Source organism: Apodemus sylvaticus, chromosome 20 (assembly GCF_947179515.1).
Source record: "Apodemus sylvaticus chromosome 20, mApoSyl1.1, whole genome shotgun sequence".
Lineage (NCBI taxonomy): Eukaryota > Metazoa > Chordata > Mammalia > Rodentia > Muridae > Apodemus > Apodemus sylvaticus.
The window spans coordinates 44,117,526-44,135,983 of record NC_067491.1 but is presented as its reverse complement, the minus strand read 5'-3'; the positions used below and the strand labels follow the sequence as shown (position 1 = coordinate 44,135,983).

The 18,458-nt window shown below is 45.1% G+C and overlaps 2 non-coding genes across 2 annotated transcripts; both read right to left on the bottom strand.

The window, feature by feature from the left end:
- Nucleotides 1-7,506: 7,506 nt before the first annotated feature.
- Nucleotides 7,507-7,578, bottom strand: Trnaw-cca (transfer RNA tryptophan (anticodon CCA)). Its single transcript has one exon. It is a non-coding gene; the product is annotated as a tRNA-Trp (tRNA).
- A 626-nt stretch (nucleotides 7,579-8,204) lies between these two features.
- Nucleotides 8,205-8,276, bottom strand: Trnad-guc (transfer RNA aspartic acid (anticodon GUC)). The gene has a single exon. It is a non-coding gene; the product is annotated as a tRNA-Asp (tRNA).
- Between the last annotated feature and the right edge of the window lie 10,182 nt (nucleotides 8,277-18,458).

Sequence of the window (18,458 nt, the reverse complement as noted above, 5' to 3'; positions counted from 1 at the left end):
ATTTATGTTTTTGGTTTTTCGAGACAGGGTTTCTCTGTATAGCCCTAGATGTCTTGGAACTCACTCTGTAGACCAGGCTGGTCTCGAACTCAGAAATCGCCTGCCTCTGCCTCCCAAGTGTTGGGATTAAAGGCGTGCTCCACTGCTGCCCAGCGGTACGTTTATTTTTTCGTGTGTTTTCTTGACATGTGTAGGCATATACAGATTCCTGAGCACAGGGGCACTAGAATCTCCTGAAACTGGGTTCACAGGCAATTGTGAACAGCCTGATGTGTGTGCTGGGAAGTGAATCCCAGATCTAGATCCTAGAAAAGAAATGCACACTGCTCTTAACCACGGAGCCATTTCTCCAGCCCCAGAGGTGGTTTTAAACCCAGTAGTATGCCCAACATTCAATTTGTGATTGACAAAGAATTGTACTGTGGATGCTTGAAATTGTTCCCTAAGCAAAATCTTCACGTTGTTGGGTTGTCTCCCCCCCCCCCACACACACACTTTTAAAAAAATTCCCTGGGCACTAGCAATAGGGGGAGTCTTGAAGAAACTAAATTTCTCAGGAGACATGATTGTCATCAGCTATCAAAAATTTTGCTTTTCTAAACTTTTCTCACCAAATGACAATTGGAGATGCCCATGGGTATGCTCCCAGATCCTATCTTAGTGATGAAACTAAGTTTTGTTTTTAGCTCTATTGTAGAATTCCAAAGAAAGTATTTATCCCTCAAATGCTATATAAGTTCAGGGCAGGAGGTTAGGCTAGTAAATCTCTTCCTAATTACGGCTTCCAAACTGGTCTCTAAAAAAACCTACGTTCAGCCCTGGCTGTCCTGGAACTTGAGTTATACACCAAGCTGGCCTCGAACTCAGAGACCCACCTGTCTCTTGAGTGCTGGCACTAACGGGGAGCATGATCACTGCCAGATACCCCTGCCTACCCCACCCCATCTTTTTTTCCTTCTTTCCCTTTTCTTCCTTCCTTCCCTTCATCCATCCAGTTTTTCAAGAAATGGTTTCTCTTTTGAAGCCCTAGATGTCCTGGAACTTGCTCCCTAAATTTTTCAGAGACCGGGAGCTCCTGGCTTTGTTTCCCTTTGAGCTTCCTCTTTGGTCTGTGCAAAGTCAGCATGGATGGTGATCTCAGGAGCACCGGTCACTGCGTCTTACCACCAGCCTGCCCCTGTACCCGGCCTCAGCCTCATTGCTTCATCAATAATTGCTGCCCTTCTCAGTCTCTCTGGTTCAGGATCCCAATCGTTAACCACTGAGCCTTTTGCTCACCTAAGCTGTAGAATTCTCTCTCTTTCCTAATTAAAAGTTCCAACACATTTGGAACCATTTGGGCATGGTCACCTGTAATTCCAGCACTGAGGAGTCTGAGGGCCAATAGCAACATTGATGCCAGTTAGAGCTACATAGTGAGACCCTAATTTAACAACAAAACTTAGTATCTTATTGCCTAAAATAATGAATGTGTATATATTCTGTTGAAATTTAAGAAAACTCTTAAAATACAAGTGATGCCTAGAGCCTTGACAATCACTAGAAAAATATTTTAGTTAATGGAAAGATTTTTTTTTTTAAAAATCTGGTGCATCTTTTCTTGCTTATTTAGTGTTGTCATTGAATTGAGGTTCTATGCATACCACTTAACCATATTCCCACTCCCAAATCTTTTTTTTGTTTTTTTGTTTTTTTGTTTTTTTGTTTTTTTTGTTTTTCGAGACAGGGTTTCTCTGTGTAGCCCTGGCATCCTGGAACTCACTCTGAAGACCAGGCTGGCCTGGAACTCAGAAATCCGCCTGCCTCTGCCTCTCAAGTGCTGGGATTACAGGCATGCACCACCACTGCCTGGCCCACTCCCAAATCATTATTTTTTTTTTCTTCAATCATTTGGATAACTCCTTCCTTTTTCACACTATTAACTTGCACCTGACTTTAAAAAAAAAAAAAAAAACTGTTTTCTGGTTTCTGTTTTCTGGAGAGATGGCTCAGAGGTTAAGAGCACTGACTGCTCTTCCAGTGGTCCTGAGTTCAATTCCCAGCAACCACATGGTGGCTCACAACCATCTGTAATGGGCCCTCTTCTGGTGTGTCTGAAGAGAGTAATAGTCTACTCATATATATAAAATAAATCCTTTAAAAAAAAAACCCTGTTTTTCATAGGATTGGTTGCAGATTTAAGGATATTACATTACTTATCTAAGGGCTTATTTCTGCCACCATGCTCCATCTCCCAAACTCCAGAGCCTTCAGAGAGTCACCACAGACAGGGCCAAGCCTCAAACCCGGCCTGTGGGGGACTTTCAGATTTAAACTGTAACAAATACTTTACCTTATGGCATATTCATATGAGGAAATGTTACACAGTCACAAAAATGTTCTATTTATTTGAGAATATGTGCTAGGTGGTGATGATGTACATCACATCTTTGATTGCAGCAGCACTTGGGAGGCAGAGGCAGGTGGATCTCTGTGAGTTCCAGGCCAGTCTGGTGTACAGAGGGAGTTCTAGGATAGCCAAAGCTATACAAAGAGAAATCCTGTCTCAGAAAAACCAACCAACCAACACACACACACACACACACACACACACACACAGAGACGGGGGAGGGAAGAGAGAGGTGCTTTGTGCCTTTAATATCAGCAGTAGGGAAATAGATCTCTGAGTTTGAGGCCAGCCTGATCTACAGAGTTCCGGGACAGCCAGAGTTACACAGTGAAACTCAGGGGAGTTAGGGAAGGGAATGGTGCCTCAGTCTTACGTGTTTGTAATTTTCACACTTGGAAGGCTGATTGTGAGTTCAAGGGCAGCCTAGGCTACACAGCCTGCAACAAGAGAATCCACCTGTCTGGAGGGCATGACTCAGTGGGCCAGTGTGTTTGTTGCCCTTGCAGAACCAACATAAGGCCGCAAGAAGGGAGCTGACTCTACAGAGTTGTTCTCTGACTTCTCTGTGCCCCCACGTTGGGCCGGAGCATACATCACAATAATAAACTAATCATTTGCGGACTTTCAGAGGACTAGCGCTCAGATCCCAGCATCTGTACCTGGCAGCTTACAACTCCTGCTACTCCAATTCACAGGGGCCTGCTGTCCTCTTCTGACCTCTGTAGGTAAGTACTCACATGCACAAATCCGCACAGACACACATTTTTAAATTTTTAAACATTTTATATATATATATAATATAATATATACTATGTAATCTTATTTTTTCTATATTAGGATACATGATATATATATAATATTTATATACTATATATGAAAAGTGGATAGGCATTCGCCTACAAAATGAGGCAATTTAAGTCAAATTAGGCAGGCACATTGGGGGCAGCAAGTTCACCAACACGACCACACAGGAGGGGATCAGGGGAGTCAACATGCAGGGGAAGATGGGGGGGGAGGAGAGAAAACACACAAGTGCAGAGAGAGGGAGGAGGGGGAGGCAGTCAGGCAGGCAGAGAGGGAGGGAGGGGGGAGGGAGGGAGGGAACTCAGCCCCTGGGCTGTGAAGTTCAGGGTAGAGGGTGGGTATGCCAGCTGTGGCCTGTAACAGGTGGGGATTGAGGGATGCTTGGAGAACCTGGAGGCCACGTCTGATTTGGTATGTTAAATATGTACCCAGCTGTTTGTCCCTGTCTGAAGCCCGACGTTAGTCTTTTGCTGTCACCTTGACCTTATATCTGAGCAAATCAGCTTAGGACTTGAAAGGGTCATGTTGCCTCACACTTGCAGAGATTGCTCTCTGTGCCTAGCTGGCTCCATCTCTCTTAGGCCCGTGACAAGGCAGGGACATTATCACAGAAATGAATGGTGGAGGAAAACTCTCACCTCATGGTAGCCAAGAAGCAGAGAGAGACAGAAACTCCGGAGGGACAACAAATCCCCTCAGGGGGCTGGAGAAGGTTCAGGGCTAAGAACATTTGTTGTTTCTGCAGAGGACCTGAGCTCAGTTCCCAACACCCACACAGCAGCCCACCTGCAGTTTCAGGGCACCCTCTCCTCATCTCTGAGGGCACCGGGAACGAATGTAATTCACAGGTCTACATGCAAGCAAACTATTCTTAGCCGGGCAGTGGTGGCACACGCCTGTAATCCCAGCACTTGGGAGGCAGAGGCAGGCGGATTTCTGAGTTTGAGGCCAGTCTGGTCTACAGAGTGAGTTCCAGGACAGCCAGGGCTACACAGAGAAATCCTGTCTCGGGGGGAGGGGGGGAAACTAAAAAAAAAAAAAATACATAAAATAAATTTAAAACACACAAATCTAATATATACTCATCTACTAGGCCCTACCACCTACTAACCCATTCGGAATGAAGTGAACCATGGACTAATCCCCCCTCCCCCACCATGAAGTTAGTGCTTTTCAATGGGGTCAGCAGCTGTGGACTGAGCTTCCAACATATGGACCTTGGGGACACTTCATATCAGGACCATAAGAAACACTAGATTAGTACTGACCATAACGTCTGTAGTTCTTCCACTGATGGAAAGGAAGCACCAAGGCGGCTCAGCAGGCTGGGCAGTGGTGGTGCAAGCCTTTAGTCCCACCCCATGCAGGAGCATGCCTCCCATCCCCAAACAAACAATTAGATGTCAAGAAAAATTGAATCAGTATGAGAACTGAGTGTGGTGAAGACATACCTGAAGGATCAGCAGGAGGCTGAGGAGGGCGAGGAAAACCAGCCAACAAACAAAATCTAATCCCCCCAGCCCCCCCCAAAAAACCCTGAGAATTAAAGGTCCGCTTAGTTAATCAGTATTCAAAGTCTGTCTTCAATGTTGCACATTAAAAAATTCCATTCAGCCAGGCAGTGGCTGCGCATGCCTTTAATCCCAGCACTCAGGAGGCAGAGGCAGGTGGATTGCTGAGTTCAAAACCACCCTGGTGTACAGAGTGAGTTCCAGGACAAGCCAGGGCTACATGGAGAAACCCTGTTTGGGAGGAGGGAAGGAATTCCATTAATCAGCTCATCGAGACAGTATTATTTTAAGTAATTGACTTAAAAACAATCTCAGAAGAAAGGTTAATTGGGTGAATATATAACCAGATTATACTGTATTAGTAGATAAATCCCTTTTTAGGATAAATAATACTAGACTTTTTTTTTCTTTTAATGAACAAACACAAAGCCAGAGAGCTATTATGTGAAAATTCAGGAGACGGAGAGACGGCTCAGCGGTTAAGAGTGCTTGATGCTCTTCCAGAAGTCCTGAACTGTTTCCAGAATCCATGTCAGGCATTGCATAATTTGTACCTCCAGATCAAGGAGTCTTGAAGCCCCCGCCACACACACAAATTAATCTTTCAAATAAATAAGCAAACAAATGTGACAAGATTCAACTATGGACATTTGAATTTAGTGTTCTTGAGTTTCTCTCCACATGTCAGCCCTATATGACAAATGTAGACTGGTTAAAATGCAAAGTTAGACTGCTTCTAAATTATACTACTCCACACAGTAGCCATTCTAAGAAGCTACACATAGCCAGCTTTGGGGAAACAGCTAGGACCTTTGAGTGGAAATTTTAGGGTGCAAAATAATTGGTTAAGCCGGGCGGTGGTGGCTTACACCTGTAATCCCAGCACTCTGGGAGGCAGAGGCAGGCGGATTTCTGAGTTTGAGGCCAGCCTGGTCTATAGAGTGAGTTCCAGGACAGTCAGGGCTACACAGAGAAACCCTGTCTCAAAAAAAAAACCCAAATCCAGAAAAAACAAAAAGCAAACAAAAAACAAACAAAACAATTGGTCAGCTGTGACACGTCCCTTTAATCCCAGCATTCTGGAGGTAGACTCAGGTGGATACATGAGTTTGAGGCCAGCCTGTTCTACACAGAGTTCCAAGATAGCCAGAGCTATAGTGTGATCCTGTCTTAAACAAACAAACAAACAAACAAACAAGCAAATAAAAATAGCCAGGTACATATATTTGCCTGAGTTAGTCTTGTCAACTTTACAAAGCCTAGACTCATCTGAGAGGAGTCTCGCCCAGTGAGGAACTGCCCAAATCAGATTAGCCTATGGAACTGTGGGAGGAACTGCCTTGTTAAGGGATGGGGGGCAGCCCAGGCCCACGCCCACTGTTGGTGGTCCCATGCCCTAGGCAGGAGGTCCTGGGCTGTGTAAGAAATCTTAACTAAGCATGAGACCCATGACTCCAGCAAGTAGCATTTCTCTGTAGTTTTGCTTCAAGTTCCTCCCTTGAGTTCCTGCCCTGATTTTCCCCAATCACTGACTATAAGTTGTAAGTTGAAATAAACCCTTTCCTTCCCCAAATTGCTTTCGGTCAGTGTTTTATTACAGCAACACAACCAGATCAGAAAACAGAACACTACTGCTTCATGGCCTAGATGGTGGTTTGCTATTTTTGGCTTTATTCAGTCCTCTTAACTTGTATGGTAGATGAGATCTCCATATTCTTCTTATTCCCAGGGTGCAGTCCAGAAAAAGTCTAGGTCGTGTTTTATATTCTTTGTGATATGGTCAAAGTCATGAATCACAGAAGTCTTGAATTATGGGAACAGCTCTGCATTTCCCTCAGAATGAATGAGAAGGACACGAGGTCCAGTGTGACCTGCCTCTGTAGAAGTAGGCAACACTGTTTTCATTTTCATTTCTTGTTCTATTTTAACAACTTTCTATGTGCACGTCCTTGACCTGTGTCCAAAAGCCAGCCGCCAGTCAGATTGCCTTAGGGCTTCATCTGATAGCCTCAGTTTGACTTAAAAACTCCTTAAAGGCCCTGTCTCCTAACAGCCACATTCCAGGTTAGAGGATGACGGTGGAGTGGGTCAGGGCTCCAACAGGAAATTTTTGGATATACAATTTCAGTGTTTCACCTTTCTCCCATTTTGCATCTAGAGTCACAATATTTATCTTAGCTCGAACCGAACATATTTCATTTGAACAAAATTTCACCTTTTTGATGCAGACAGAACACACTGTATCGCCTTGTGATGTGCTGTAATGACCCAGGACAGAGCTGTCTCTGTTCTGTAACTCCATTCCCGTTTGTTACTTTCAAGGCACTTACTTACATTTGACACCCAGTGGCTTAAAATATAACTGTTTTCGGCTGTTCAAAACCAGTATTGTTTTATAAATTGTATGGGATCTTGCTTACAAAAGGCAGATAATGGGTTAAGGCTTCTTTTGTGTGTGTGTGTGTGTGTGTGTTAAGTCAAATATTGTGTAATTGCTGTGAAAAATCACAGCCGGATCAGAAGCCTGTTGTAGAACAGAAAGATCAGTTCTCAAGGCATTGTGTATGTACATTAAAAAAAAAAACAACCAAAAAACCAGAACCAAACAAACCACTTTACAAGGCCTAAACTTGGTCTTCAGATGCTACAATGTTTGGTAAGCCTTATTTTTCAGCAATTAAAGTATTACGTAACTTTTGAACGAAGCTTTAGAGTACAAAATGCACTTTTTGAAAGTGGCGGGAACACATCTCAACTCACATTTGACTAGTGAATTTAAACGGGGGGGAAGAAAAAAGCCTATGACCCCGACGTGATTCGAACACGCAGCCTTCTGATCTGGAGTCAGACGCGCTACCGTTGCGCCACGAGGTCCTGCTGGGCTGTGGCTCGCGCGGTTTCTTAGGAGTCCGAAACCACGGCGGTTGAAGCCTGCCCCTGCTCCCTGCCTCTCGCTCCGGAGCTGGCGGAGCCGGAGAGGGTTCACTCGGCGCCCGACTTTCGCTCTCCGTCTAGGTTGGGAGGTGACCAGCGGAGGCGGGAAACTAGTCTCCGTCTACTCCGATCGGCCGAGTCGAAGGAAACCCGCTCTTCCTCTCCTTTCCGGCGGCCACTTCCGCTCCGGCCGCCCCTCCCCGCCCCGCCCCCGCCCGTTAGGGGCGGAGACGCCGCTTCCCCTCCCCCACGCGATCTGCGCGCCGAGCCTGTGACCTCCCTTTGTAATGTGGCGGGATTCCACTGCGCACGCGCGGGCCTGTGCCAAATGGTGCCGGAAGACCAGCATCAATCCCCGCTGAGCGTCCGCCCTGCCGGAGCCAAAAAGCACTAGGCGTTTTTTTCTCGAAGAGACAAGTTTTCGTCTCACAGGGAGCGTTGAAACCTGAAAGAAATTGTTTTGGAAAAAAGATGCAGCTTTTAGTTTACAAAGGATTCTTCAGCACTTTTGACATCAAGTCACTGGTACCAGCTGGTAACAACAAAAGGAAAAAAAACTGTACAACCTCCCCGTCGGGGAATTGAACCCCGGTCTCCCGCGTGACAGGCGGGGATACTAACCACTATACTAACGAGGAGCTGTAGGTGTTGACGCCTCCAGATACTCCTTTAAGGAAATTTTTTTTTTTTTTTTTTTTTTTTTTTTAAAAACCCGGGTATTGAGGATTCAAAATCTGGAATGAGCTGTTGCATGTCGCTGTTTCTGTCTCTGTAGAACAAACTACACTTCCAAGCCAACGTCAATGAGCAACGTGAAAATATCTTAGCAGAACTCTAAGCTTTCCAAAGATTCCAGTCTTTTGTGTTTGAGTTAATCGTGACAAAGGGCAAATGAGTTGAGATCCTCACATATTCGAGTTTTTGATTAGAAGTTGAAGTTGAAGTGTATGGTGTCAGATGTCCAGTACGGTCAGAGATGTTCCGAAGCTCTGTGTGTCTTCAAACGATTCGTCAGCGTTCATGACACAAAAAGATCTGTGCTCTTGCTGAGCTATCTTCAAATGAAATTTTACTGACATTTCCTATATCCCCGTCTACAGGTGTCTACAACTTAAAAAAGAACAGAGGCAAGCTTTAAATGGCGAATACCGCATTTAAAGAATTAAAAACAAAAGATGTGCCATCGATGAACACAGAGCTGAGAAAATGCAGCAACGGGGCCAACAGGAGCATTTGTGACATGCTAAGCCATTTCATAAACAGGATCGAGCCTTTCCCGACCAAGGACGACAAACTTTTTAACTTTGTCACCAAGAGCGTTGACACAGCCATGGGTAAACACACATGGCTGACAAGTATTCAGGAGACATTTGGAACCTACAGGGTACCAGACATTGTATTAGATGCACTGGGAGATCTTCTTGGAGATCTTCTTGGATAAACCCCTGATCTTATGTTATGTTAGAGTAGGAGCCAACCTGCCCGTTCCAATATCAATATTAGAACTTTCACTCATGTATTTCAAGGGATTCTGTTCTTGCTGTGTGTTAAGAACTATTGCATTGTTAGAGATCATAAGTACCAAGAAAATGGTACCAGGATTATTAAATATAGACCGAAATGGCAATTTCAGAGGCGTGGTGCTTTGGCCTATTTTCCCTTCCACTACCAACTCTAGTAACTTTCTCCAAAAGCTGTCCCCCCCAACTCCTCTCCGCTCCCTCACATCCTGTAGCTTCTGTCCACTTCTTTATCTCCAATAACACTTCTGAGGCCCCCAAAGGCCCCGTGGTTAACTGTAGCGATGCCCTTTTCTGGGTGAGTTTTACAGGACTTGTCCTAGGTCTTTTAGTTGGCAGAGCTACAAGGAAGCCGGAACCCAGGTCAGATGAACCTGTTTGCCCTGCTCCCTATAAGGGAGAGGAGGGACTCACTGCCTGCTCTCACCCCGTCTCTGGCAAAGCTGTGTCCGTGTTCCGACACATATGTCGCTACTTTCTCCCTGGGGACGCTAAGCAGGAGTCTGAGTCAGCTCGGATCAGCGAGCATGCAACTCAGCACCTGCTGTCTGTCTTCCTAAAATGGAAAGGGAAAGCTGGTAATTAACCTGAACCCGGGTGTGGGAGATTCCTCACTGTCAGCATTGAGAGAAAGCGAGCGCAGGTTACAAATGCAGACGGGCAGTGCAGTGCAGAGGACACTCCGTGCTCTGTGGGGGCAGAGAGCACAAATGGTGGTTGACTCTGGAAGCTTCAGATCTCGGAGAGTTAGTCATCATGTCTCACAAGACGATTCTATTGCTGCGACGGAACCCCATGGCCAAAAAAAAAAAAAAAAAAAAAAAAAAAAAAAAAAAAAAAGCAAGTCCAGGAGGAAAGGTTTTATCCGGCTCACCCTTCCATATTGCAGTCCATCATGAAGGAAGTCAGGACAGGGACTTAAACAGGGCAGGAACGGATGCAGAGGCCATGGAGGAATGCTGTTTACTGGATTGTTCGGTCAGCTTTCTTAGAGAATCCAGGACCGCCAGCATAGGGTTGGAACCCCCCCACAATGGGGGTTCCAATCTTACAGCTGGATCTTATGAGGCTATTTTTCCCAACTGAGGTTCCCTCCTTTCAGATAACTTTAGCTTCTGTCTCTAGCTGACCCGAGTCTAGCCAACACAGAGTGAGGAAAGGCTGGGAATCATTGCATTGGCAGCAAGGTCTCTGCAGTTTTCATTGGGTGCTTAGATCCATGTGCCCATTAAAAAGTAAATACCAGCTACGAAGGGGAACATTTATTACTAGTATGTGTGTTTATTGACCAATCAGCTATCATAGTTGACAGGCAAGGTATGGTGACTTATTTGTGCACTGAACTTACAGCGTGCCAGACATTTTATTAGATGCACTGGGGATATTTCAATGGGTAAATTGTGTTTGTATAGTGCTCATGTTGTATTGCCAGGCAGACAAACAGTAAACAATATAATAACATCTTAGACATCAGTACGAACAGAAATTGAAAGTAATAGTTAGAGAGTGGCTAGTTAAAGAGGTGTGATTGGTGGAGGTAAAGCTTGCTTAAGAAGGGAGTGATAGGGGCTGGAGAGATGACTCAGCCCTTAAGAGCACTGGCTCCTCCAGAGGTCCTGAGTTCAAATCCCAGCAACCACATGGTGGCTCACAACCATCTCTGAGATCCTATGCCCTCTTCTAGTGTATCTGAAGACAGTGACACTGTACTCATATAAATAAAACTTAAAAAAAAAAAATGAAGGGAGTACTGGGGCCAGAGAAACGGCTCTGTGGTTAAGAGCACATTGCTGAAGCAAGGACCAAGCAAGGACCAAGGTTTGCTTCCTGGCACCCATATCCGGAAGCTCATAAGCATCTGCAACTCCAGCTCCAAGGGATCCGCTGGCCTCATCTGGCCACTGTGGGTCCTGCACATACAGAGGATCTGAGGATTGTCACGAAACGCTGTGTTGAGATGGGAAATGAACTCGCAGCGTTGTGACTAACCTGCAGGGAGCTGGGACAGACTGAGGCTGCCTGTGTTCCATCCTGGATCAGGGAGGGGATCAGGAAGGGGCTCAGAAGGCCCCACCTGTCAAGGGCGTGTGGGCCTGGGAAGAAGCCATCCTGGGATTTTAGCTTTCATCTATGTCTGCTTTGCTCGTGGTTCTGTTCCTGGTCAACAAAATGGTGCCAGCCTCATAAGCCGAACTCAAGAATGTTTGTTGAAGGAACAAATACAATAGCAGCGCAGTGGTGGCGCACGCCTTTAATCCCAGCACTTGGGAGGCAGAAGCAGGTAGATTTCTGAATTCGAGGCCAGCCTGGTCTACGGAGTGAATTCCGGGACATCCAGGGCTACACAGAGAAACCCTGACTCGAAAAAAGGCCAGAAACAAAACAAAACAAACACCCCAAAACAGAAATGGAAAAAAACCCAACAGAGGCTTTTGAAATTAACCTTTTTTTTTTTTTTTGAGACAAGGTCCCGCTACATGGTCCTGGCTGCTCACTGTGTAGAGCAGGCCAGTCTTGAACTCACAGAGACATCCGTCTTCTCTTTCCATCACCTCTAGTTCTGGGATTAAAGGCGAGTGTCACAGGGTTTTGACTAGAGAATGACATGGTCTGACTCCTGTTTTAGAGTCTTTGAGGCAGGTTTGGTGGTGCAAGTCTGTACTCCTAGGCAGGAGGCAGGAAGATTACAAGCCCAGGGCATAGAGAGATTGTGCCATAAAAGACAAAGAACCAAAGACAAGAGAAAAGAGGCAAAAGGTGGAAGGGGTTGAGAGGAGATTGTAGGGAAATAAGAACAAAAGCAAGAAGACCGTTAGTGAAGACGTCTGTGGCGACAGATTTGCTTTTGTGGTCCTGTGATAAAAACACTTTCATCAAAAACAAAGCAGTGAAGGGTGAAAGGGGCTGGTTTTATCTTACATGTCCAAAGGACCGTTCCTCATTGAGCAGAAATCGGGGCTGGAGCTCCAGGCAGGACCTGGCAGCCGGCTCTAAAGCACAAACCAAGGATGAATACTGCTTGCTGGATCGCTTTCTGCCTCCCGGAATAGCTGGTTGTACATCACTGCCCACCTACCTAGGGGTGGCCCCACCCACAGCGTGCCGGGCCCTCCCACATCAATTATTAACCAAAATCTCTCCTACTCAGGGCCATAGGACAATCTGATGAAGGTAATTTTTCAACAGGGATTCCCTCTTCCCAGATAACTCTAGATCTGTGTTAGGTTGACAGTAAAAACTAACATGGCAATGTAACAGGATGGTTTATCTATTTATCTTTTAAAGACGTTGTTTTACTTGGGCTGCCCTCCCAGAGGGCCTGGGTTCTATTCCCAGAGCCTACCTGGTGGCTCAGAACTGTCTGTAACTCTAGCTCTGGGGATCTGATCATTTCTGGTCTTGTGTCCAGTCCTAAGGCAAACCCAACCCAGCCCTGATGCCACCCCAGCCCTAAACAAACAAACAAACAAACAAACAAACAAACAAATCACTCTGCTCTCTACCACCACACACCACCTGAAGAAGATCAGAGAGAGGTCTTAGGGACTCATACTCTCTCCCATGACAGATTGGGGTGGGGGGAGCCAGTTTTCAAGATGTCGGGAAAGGCAAATTCATTTTGGGTATGTGGAGGTGGGATGGAATAATTTCTACTTTCCTTGACTACAGGAGAGCCCATCAGACAAAGATAAACAAGCAAGCAAAAACCCATAAAGTAATGCACACGACCTAGTCAGAAAATACCACGCAGCCTTACTCTTTATGTATTTATAAATACTGAGAGAAGTTGGAAAGAAAGAAAGAAAAAAAATCTGTTAGAATGTGCCGATCTGGAAGCCGGGTGGTGGCGGTGCACACCTTTAGCCGCGTGGTGTGCATTTCATAAATTCTAGGGCAGCCAGGGTTATACAGAGAAACTCTGTCTCTAAGGGAGTGAAGGGGCGGGAAAGAAAAGAAAAGAAAAAGAAGAATGCTGCGTGAAAAAAGAAGGGGGTGGGTGTGGGGGTCGGGGAAGGACACGACTACTCCAAAGCTCAGCCGAGGAGGTGTATTGTAGATACGAGGGAGGGCACAGCTGGAGGCATCTGAAAGGGTCCGGGCTGAATTGGGTCAGCAGAGTGAACCAGGTTATGAGAGGAATGAGAAGAGAGGAGAACGAGAGAGGGGGAGAAAGAGAGGAGAGAGACAGAGCAGGAGAGGGGACCAGGACCCAAGAGAGCCCAGCGCACCAGGAGGGCACGAAAAAGCCTGAGTTACATAGAGAAGAGGAGCTGGGGAAGGGGAGCGCAGCTCGGGTGCCGGAGGGGTTTAGGGTCCGGGGTAGGGGTGAGAAATGCTTTGAAGATCCAGGCCAGGCCTCTCCAAGAGGTAGCAGAGATGCTGGGAGATGCTGGGATAGCCGGGCGGCCAGCATCCGCCCGCCTTGATACTTTGAAATAGGCACCTCAGCGGGTTGTCCAGTGTTTCTTTGAGATCTTTAAAAAAGGGTGCCGATCTGTATTTCCGAATTTTCTACTAGATGCCTGTTATTATCCTGAACCGAACAGTTTAAGGTTACTAATATTAGGCAAAACCAAACCGCTCAGGTGTCCTTCCTTAGCTCTCTGGTTTTGCTTTTTTTTTGTTGTTTTGTTTTTTATTTTACTGTGATTCTTCCCTTCTTGTTTCCTCATTATTGCGCAGCTTAAGCTGTTTTTCTAGTCCTCAGCCTGGCAAAGAAGGATTTGGGACCAAGGCGAGTGAGGAATTGAATCCAACACTGAGCGGGCGGGCGGGAGGGTGGCTTTTCCTGGTGTCCCTTTGTCTCAAAGCCCAGTGTTCCCGGTCTTTTGTTCTCCCGCAGACAGCAGGATTTGAGCTTTAAAGAAAAACAAGAGCCGAGTCTCCTTGCGCCCTCTGGTGTCCCAACGAAGTATAACCGGATAAAAATCCACAAACACTGCGGCCATTTCGCATAACGGAGATGCCCAGAGAGAGGAGAACGTCTGGAATCTTGGATGAAGCACAAACCAACAGAATTTATTAGGGTGGATACGGATTAAGACGAACGGCAGCAGCAGCAGCAACAACAGTGCCTGTGATGCAGATATTTAGGAGCTGGGATCGTAGCTTTTGCCTTAGCACATGCCGAGCAGCTCTGGGTTTGAGTCCCACTAAGGTTAAACAAAACCTAATAATAGTAAACAACTCAGTTCTCAAAGCAATATGGGTACTAGAACCAAGAAAGTCCAGAAAATCCAACGTAAATCACTATTTTGCCAATTCCCCCCCACCCCCTTTTTTCGAGACGTGGTTTCTCTGTGTAGCCTGGTTCTTTATATAGCCCTGGCTGTCCCAGAACTCACTCTGTAGACCAGGTTGACAAGATCCTTCTGCCTCTGCCTCCCGAGTGTAAAGATTAAAGTCGCGCACCACTATGCCCACTGCGACCTTCTTTTTAAAGCTAGCAACATTTCTGAGCTGTGCATTTGGAGTAGGAATAAAAGCATGATTTTTTTTCCTCTTTAATTTTTTTGTTCGTTTGTTTAAATTTTATTTGGGGTTGGGGTGGAGTCTAGAGAGAGAGGTCAGTGGTGACGAGCGCTGACTACTTACTCTTCTAGAGGGCCCAAGTTCAATCCTTGCACCCACATGATGACAGACAACACTAATCCAGTTGTTACAGACATACACACTGACCAAAACCAGGTAACACAGCAGATAAAAATAAATCGAAAAAGCTTTTTTTTTTTTTAAATGTACTTACCATTGTGTTCTTTAGACAGAAGAGGGCATCAGATCCCATTACAAATGGTTGTGAGCCACCAATGTGGTTGCTGGGATTTGAACTCCGGACCTCTGAAAAGGCAACCTGTACACTCAGCCACTGAGCCATCTCCCCAGCCCACCTAAAAAGCCTTCTAAGGTTTAGCTGTCCTGGAACTCAGTACACCACCACTCCTGGCAAATTTTTAGTTTAAATGCTTGGTAGGTAAGATTATAGTAATTAAGTGGCACCATCATTGTCTTTGGATAAGCGACACAACACAGACATAATGAAATTCAAAAAGTACCGAAAGGTATGTAGATAAAACCTTTCTCTACAGTTCTCTACAGGCTGATGTCAGGACTGGCTCGGCAGGTCACCAAGGTCTTCAAAAGTTTAATGTTTGTCTTAGTTTGCTTCTTTGTGATAAAACACCCTGACTAAAAGCAACTTGGGAAGGAGAGGGTTGATTTGGCGTAGAAGCTATGCGCTGTTTTTGAGGGAAACCACGGCAGGAACCCGGAGGAAGGAGCTGATGCAAGGGCCATGGAGGGACGCTACTTACTGGCTTGCTCTGCCTGGCTTCCTCAGCCTGCTTTCTAATGCAACCGAAGACCTCCTACTCAGGGCTGGACCCACCCACAATGGGCGGGGCCACTTCCCTATCAGTCATTCATCAAAGAAACGCCCTATAGAGGTGCCCAAGTCTAATTTGCGTGGCAAGTCTGTTCTTGTAGTTAACTCTAGTCTGTGGACACCAACAAGAACTAACCTGCAGGCTTCTTCTCCTTTTAACCTTTAACCTATCGACTTCTCCTTTTTACCAATGTCATTTTGTGGTCACGATATAATTCCTGCAGGCAATGAAGACACTTTTTGTTTTGTTTTTTTGTTTTTGTTTTTCTAGACAGGGTTTCTCTGTGTAGCCCTGGCTGTCCTGGAACTCACTCTGTAGACCAGGCTGGCCTCGAACTCAGAAATTCACCTGCCTCTGCCTCCTGGGTGCTGGGATTAAAGGCGTGTACCATCACCGCCCGGCTTTAGTTAGTTAGTTAGTTAGTTTGGTTTTTTTGTTTTTTTTTTGTTTTTTTTTTTTTTGTTTTGCTTTGTTTTGTTTCTTTTGAAGACACTTTTTCAAAGTTGGCACTTGAGGGGAAAGCCGGGCCCAGCAAACTTTCCATATTGGTCCATTTCTCAGTAAGGAGGTTTATCCAGAGTGCTGGAGGGTTTCTTATTGTTTGGTCAGCCTGTTGTTCCTGGGCTCCAAAGAGATTCAATAGTTGATATTGAAGTAAAAAAAAAACAAATGATTCTAGTATTTTTTCGTATTCTAAAGCAACGGTTCTCAACCTCTGTGTCTTAGAGGCCCCTTTGGGACCTTCAAATCAGACAACCTGAATATCCGATATTTACATTATGATTTATAACAGTAGCAAAAGTACAGTTATGAAGAAACCACAAAATAATTTATGGTTGGGGGGGGCCACCACAACATGAACTGTATCAAATGGTCTCACCATTAGGAAGGTGGAGAACCACTGGTTTACAGCTCTGTGGGTTTATTTTTATTTTTATTTTTTTTTGAGACAGGGTTTCTCTGTGTAGCCCTGGCTGTCCTGGAACTCACACTGTGGACCAGGCTGGCCTCGAACTCAGAAATCTGCCTGCCTCTGCCTCCCAAGTGCTGGGATTAAAGGCATGTGCTACTACCGCCACGCTCTGTGTTATTTTTAAGTATAGTATAATCCGTTTATCCTTTGAGCCAATGAAAATAATTTAATCATTTTATGTTGGGGCGGGGAGGGTGGGTGTGCCCAGAGAAGAAAACACTGTGTAACTATATCAAAGTCGTGCAAGCTTTATGAAGAATTTTATTTTCAATCTTACCTTTTCAAAAGATTTAGATTTTTTTAGTAACTTCGTTCCGACTTGTCTCATTTTTTTAAATAGTTAGATCAATTTTTTTCCTCTTATTGAAAATAGATTATTTTCTCATATAATATATCCTGACTATACCTCCCCCTTCCTGGTTTCTCCCCGTCTGCCCTCCAATCCAGATCGACCTTTTCTTTCTCTCATTAGAAAACAATCAGGCACTTGGGAGGCAGTGGCAGGCAGATCTCTGTGAGTTCGAGGCCAGCCCTGTGTACAGAGCAGGCCTCAGAGAGACTTCCAGGACTACACCGGGAGACCCTGTCTCGGAGAAACCGTAAACAAACAAACAAAACACGAAAGAAAACAAGCAAGCTTTTAAGGGATAATATTAAAATAAAATATATTAAGGTAAAGCAAAATAGGACGGAAACAAACAAACGAAACGGAAGAAAAGCGCCCCGGAAGAGGCTCAAGAAACAGATATAGATGCAGGGATCCACTGATTTACATACTCAGGAATCACATAAAAAACATGAAACTAGAAGCCATAATATATACGTGAAGGACTTGCTTCTCTGGCCAGAATGCAACTTACCACATTTTTAAAGAGGTTGAGTAAAGTTCCGTGTTTCTCTATAGGATGGATTTTCTCCGGAGCTAGTTTGGGAATGGGGATTCCCTTCCGGGGTTCCCTGGTGGAGCAGTTTTAGAACGGAAGGCATTGCTTGCAACAGCAGTGGAGACAGTGCTGGCATGGTAGTTGCTTTAGGATTATGAAAGAGAACTCCTATTTTCCAGTCTGTATTAATCCGAGTTTATTTCGTGTTGCTCATTCTTATTATAGTAGCATTCACTCAATTCCCTCTGAAAAGCCTCGGTCCAGAGGAAAAAAATTAGCTTGTCACTTGTTATTTGAAATATATCCCCAAATATCTTTGTTACTGTTCGTCCACCCCTCAGTCAGTCGGTGGTGGGTTGTCATGAAGCTTGGCTTTGGGGTCTATCCTTGGGTGTCTTCACGGAGCACAGAACAGGGTCTAGCTTCCAGTAAATGCTTTAGAAGTATAACTAATCGATGCATAGACTCTCTGCTGGGTGCCTCCCTCATGACCACCCGAGCAACTAACTGGGTTCTGCTGGCAACAAATATGAAGGAATGGTTTTGGGGTATACAACTCACCACACCTGCCAAAACACACATTTGAGGCTTAGATAGATGTTGTCAAGTTGTTCCCCACAGGGGATAAGGCGGCTTACACGCCCACCAGCAATATGTCTGAGCATCTGTCTCCCTAACCTTCACCCACATGGTGTTATCAAAACTTCTCTCTGTGCCAATCTGGAAGTTTTAATTTGCATCTCCCTTATTATAGAGAAGTTTGCGCATATTTCCATGTTTTAAAGCAATATGCGATTTATTTCCCGAGAGCTGTTTATTTTCATCCTTCGCCCATTTTTTTTTTGAGCCAAATATTGGCCTTTTTATTATCAATTTGTGGGAAAGCGAATAGCTACCAGATTTTCATGTGTTTTGGGTTGGTGACTGGTGGTGTTACTAAGCAGAATTTTAAAAAAGGAATTTATATTTAGCCTTTTTTTCCTTTTTATAGTTTCTAGATCTCGGATCATGCTTAGAAGCGCTTTTTCTATTTCCATCTATCAGTGTAATTCTTCCCCAT